Source organism: Tupaia chinensis, unplaced genomic scaffold, assembly GCF_000334495.1.
Source record: "Tupaia chinensis unplaced genomic scaffold, TupChi_1.0 Scaffold000248_1, whole genome shotgun sequence".
NCBI classification, from domain to species: Eukaryota; Metazoa; Chordata; class Mammalia; order Scandentia; family Tupaiidae; genus Tupaia; species Tupaia belangeri.
The window spans coordinates 5,295,033-5,300,232 of record NW_006159726.1 but is presented as its reverse complement, the minus strand read 5'-3'; positions in this window follow the sequence as shown (position 1 = coordinate 5,300,232).

The window sequence follows — 5,200 nt, the reverse complement described above, 5'->3', positions numbered from 1 at the left end:
CCCCCCCCCGTATGTTTTTTCTTTTTTAAAAATTATTTAATGTTATTTATTTATTTATTTATTTATTTTAATTTGACCAAAGAGGGACAAAGACAGAGAGAGAAGAAGAGAGAAAGTGAGAAAGCAAGCCACAGGTCTGGGACTTGAACCGCAGTTGATCATGTGGGAGTCCAGTGTCCTCAACCACCACGCCCCCTGTCGGCCCCATCCCATTACGTGTTTTATATATTTTAAAAGATTCGCATAAGAAGGCTCCAGTTTGACTCCTTTTCCCCTGGGGCTCCCACATGGGGAGGTGCGGACTATTCCAACAGAGCTTTGCTCTCACTGTCACAGCCTGTCTTAACTCAGGGCTTTAGTCCTGGCTCCCCAAACACAGGCAACACATCACGACCACTTTAAGGGGTCCCCTTAACCTACCCTCCCACAAAGCTTGAGGTTAGAAGGCACCTGACCTTTCTCTACCACCCTAGGGAGCTGGGATACTCCTAGCAAAGCAGTAGCCTTCTCTACAAGAATGCTCTTCGCAAATCCTCCTTCCCTCTGCGCTCTCTCAGTGCCTTTACTGCAGCATTGTTGAGGGTATCTGAGTATCTTAGAGTAAGTCGATTGTAAAGTCTGCCTCTGTAGTTCTGTCCGCACTCATCTTAGAATATCCTACCTGTGGGACCAGCAGTTGGCGTAATGGCTATGTCGTTGGACTCCCATGTAGTCGACCATGGTTTGCGTCCCGGACCCGGTGGCTTGAAACTCACCCAGGTGTGTGTGCGTGCGTGCCCAAGATCCCGAGAGGAGAATGGAGGAGAAGGGATTGCAGCGTGGCCATCCCCCCTGGGGGGTGATTTCTCACTTTCTGTCTCTCTGTCTCTGTCTGTCTGGCGAGCGCACGTGCCCTATAGCGAAAATCCCTCCCCCCCCAAAAAAAAAATGTCTAAAAAAAAAAAGAATATCCTATCTGTTATATTGGTGCAGAACAACATCGGGAAGATTCCACTTTAATATAGTATCATGTAGGGGGCCAGCAGGTGGCATGGTGGTTAGGGCACTGGATGCCCCCACATGGCCGCCCATGGTTCAAGTCTCAGACCTGGTGGCTCGTTTTCTCACTTTCCTTCTCTCTGTGTGTCTGTCTTTCTCTGATCAAAAAAAATATATGTATGAATGAATAAATAAATAAAATGAAATCAATCTCTTAAAAAATATATAGTCTCATGTAAGTCAATAATAAATAGGTACATTCATAATAATAACTTAGCACATTTGCAGAGTGCTTACAGTATATAAAGAGAAGTTAGAGGACCAGCAGTTAGCGTAATGGCTATGTCGCTGGACTCTCATGTAGTCGACCGTGGTTCATGTCCTGGACCTGGCGGTTTAAACTCATGCCGGGCACGTGTGCGTGCGTGCGTGCCCAAGATCCTGAGAGGAGAATGGAGGAGAAGGGATTGCAGCGTGACCATCCCCCCTGGGGGGGGTGATTTCTCGCTTTCTGTCTGTATGTCTCTCTCTGTCTTTCTGGCGAGCGCATGCACCCTATAGCAAAAACCTCTCAAAAAAAAAATAAATAAAAAAGAGAGAGAGAGAAGTTAGATTTATTGCTATGCTTAATTTTCACAGCATCCCTACCAGATGCGTGTTGTTATTCTGGAATCACGGGTGAGAGCATCGGGACTTAGAAGGTCGAGGTAAGCTGCCTTGTCTGAGGTCACACGGGCCATACGCCAGGACCCTAGGGTCTCAGGCAAGGTGATTGGACTCCCCACCTTCAACAAGGGAAGATCCAGGCGACGTACCACAGCAGAGAGAGAAGAGGCTGGGAACCTCCTGCCTGCTGTTCTGAGACTGAGCTTTGGAAGAGACAGGCTTGGGTGTGTTTTTGTTTTCATTTCCTTAGTTTTTTGCCATAGGACACGTCGCTCCTCTGAGAGAGACAGAGAAAGAGAGACAGTGAGAGGGAAAGTGAGAAATCCCCTTCCCCGGGAGGATGGCCACGCTGCGATCCCTTCTCCTCCATTCTCCTCCTGGGCTTTCCTAGGATTTGGGGCACACAGGCACATGTGCCCAGTGTGAATCTCAAGCTGCCAGTTCCAGGACTCCAACTGCAGTCAGCCATGTGGGAAGCCAGCACCTTAACCACCACACCACCTGCTGGGCCCCAGCCTTGGGTTTTGATGGAAAAATCTACCACTCACCAACTACATGATTTGGAGTTAGGTTACTTCACTTCTCTGGACCTTGAATAATAATTTCTACTTATGTTTTTTTTTTTTTTGAGAGGTTTTTGCTATAGGGCGCGTGCACTGCCAGACAGACAGAGAGAGACAGAGAGACAGAAAGCGAGAAATCACCCCCCAGGGGGGATGGTCACGCCACAATCCCTTCTCCTCCATTCTCCTCTCGGGATCTTGGTCATGCACGCACACACGCCCGGCGTGAGTTTAAGCCACCGGGTCCGGGACGTGAACCACGGTCGACTACGTGGGAGTCCAGCGACATAGCCATTACGCTAACTGCTGGTTCCCTCCTTTCTCTTTTGAACAAGGTCATCCAGTCTAAGGAAGAGTAGATGGGGAGGGACGGCAAGCATAATCCAAGAGGGGAAGGTTCTGAGTGGCCGAGATGGATCCTGGTGACACGTTGGGCAGAGAGAGACCACAAGAGCCTCATCAAGCCAGGGCAGGTTATTCCTCCACGACACAGACGGTTTAGTCTGCTTAGTATTTGAAGTCAGTAATTCAACCCGAACTGCAAAACTAGGCTAGCGTCCAAGTTCCAGTACTTAATTATCAGCCGTCTAGACGTAAGGGAGGGAAATTGAAAGAACATAAAACTGCAGGTGAGACTTTCCATGTCGAAAGTTGGAAATTATTGGGACCAGCGATTGGCGTAAACTCACGCCGGGCGTGTGTGCGTGCGTGCCCAGGATCCCGAGAGGAGAATGGAGGAGAAGGGATTGCGGCGTGGCCATCCCCCCTGGGGGGTGATTTCTCGCTTTCTGTCTCTCTGTCTCTCTCTGTCTTTCTGGCAAGCACACATGCCCTATAACAAAAACCTCTCCAAAAAAAAAAAAAAAGAAAGAAAAAAAGATAGCAAAACACAGCAGGGTCTTGGATAGGGTTGTGTAACTGAATTAATCAACTCTGAAACCACCTACCTCCAAACCTATTATCTGAATTAGTAAATGCCATGCTTTTAAAGGCAATTTTAGTGAAGTGTTTTCTGCTGACAGCCCAAAGCACACATCCTGGCGAACCAAAACAGCAAACATTTTCGTACTGCACTGTTCTTTGTAACATTATTAATTCTAATTTATTATAACTAAGCATGCTGATCAGAGGAATGAGAACACTGGGTTCCTGCTTCAGGAAAAGACAAAGGAGGTCTTAACAAATACAGTGAAAAGATGGCCAAAAAAGGATGGGAAGAGGAAGGAATGCTCTTCCCAGATTGAAACTAGAGCTAAAAAAAAAGCTATACATATGCTACAGCAAAATTACATGCAATGGATAGCCCCTCACATACTGAGTTGACTGTACGTTTGTTAAAGAGTTATTTCATTTTATGTATTGCTATAATTATTGGTTTTCATTTGCTACAGGGCATGCACACTCACCAGAGAGAGAGAGAGAGAAAGAGAGAGAGAGAGAGAGAGATTGAGAATAAGCTGCCAGGTCCAGGACCCAAACTTCGGTCGGTCGTGTGGGAGGCCAGTGCCTTAACCACCAAACCACCTGGTGGTCCTTGACTATACATTTTATAGATTAGAAATCCTCCATAGAAGTTATATTTTCTCAATATACAACCTCAAATTGGGTTGTGAGGGGGACAGATTAAAGAATAATCAACAAAATTTCTTATAATTACATTTTTTTAAACATTTAAAGAATTATTTTATTTAGCTTTTTTTGTTTTGTTTTGTTTTTAAGAGAGGTTTTTGCTATGGAGTGTGTACACTCGCCAGAAAGACAGAGAGAGACAGAGAGACAGAAAGCGAGAAATCACCCCCACCCCAGGGGGGATGGTCACACCGCAATCCCTTCTCCTCCATTCTCCTCTCAGGATCTTGGGCACACACGCACACGTGCCCGGTGTGAGTTAAAGTCACCGGGTCCAGGACTCAAACCGCAGTCGACTACATGAGAGTCCAGCGACACAGGCATTACGCCAACCGCTGGTCCCAAAACTTTCTCTTTTTTTTTTTTGAGAAATTTTTGCTACAGGGCGCATGCACTCCTCAAGAGACAGAGAGAGAGAGAGAGAGAGAAGGTGTGAAATCAACTCCCCAAGCGGGGTGGTCACACCGCAATCTCTTCTCCATTCTCCTCTCAGGATTCTGACCTGCACACACATGCCACCTGGTGTGAGTTTCAAGCTGTTGGGTCCAGGATTCAAACCATGCTTTGCTATGTGGGAGTCCAGCGCCTTAACCACTAGGCCACCTGCTGGTCCCCAGGCAAACTTTTTTTTTTTTGGAGAGGTTTTCTTTTGCTATAGGGCACGTGTGCTCACCAGAAAGACAGAGAGAGACAGAGAGACAGAAAGAGAAAGAGAAATCCCCCCCCAGGGGGGATGGCCACGCTGCAATCCCTTCTCCTCCATTCTCCTCTCGGATCTTGGGCACGCACGCACATGCGCCTGATGTGAGTTTAAGTCACCGGGTCCGGGACATGAACCGTGGTCGACTACATGGGAGTCCAGCGACATAGCCATTACGCTAACTGCTGGTCCCGCCCAGGAAAACTTTTTGAAGGGGGTCCAACTTAACTAGCTCGGCTCTGTGCCCTTTTAGCCCTTTGTCCATTGCCATTCTTCCTGGGATGTGGATTTGATCTTAAGTGAAGCAGCCCTCTACGAAGCACAAAGACGAAAGCTGAGCATGACACCCAGGAGGATGCTGGGTGTCCACGGCACCCTAGCCATGTACTAACTCCCACCCATGGTCTTCCTCTGACCTTCTTAATTATGTGAGGAAAAGAAACCCCTGCTTGCATAAACCTCTGCAGTCTAGTTTCCTCTCTGTGCAGTGGAATACATGCTAACTGGTGTAGCTATACACCGGAGTCTGCTTTTTCAAAAATGGTGAAATTGACCGTGCACGGAATGATCGAAACTCATATATGTGTGTGTGTGTGTGTGTGTGTGCATGTGTGTGGACGTATATAGTTCATGAAAATGTGTGTGTGTGTGCATATATATATAT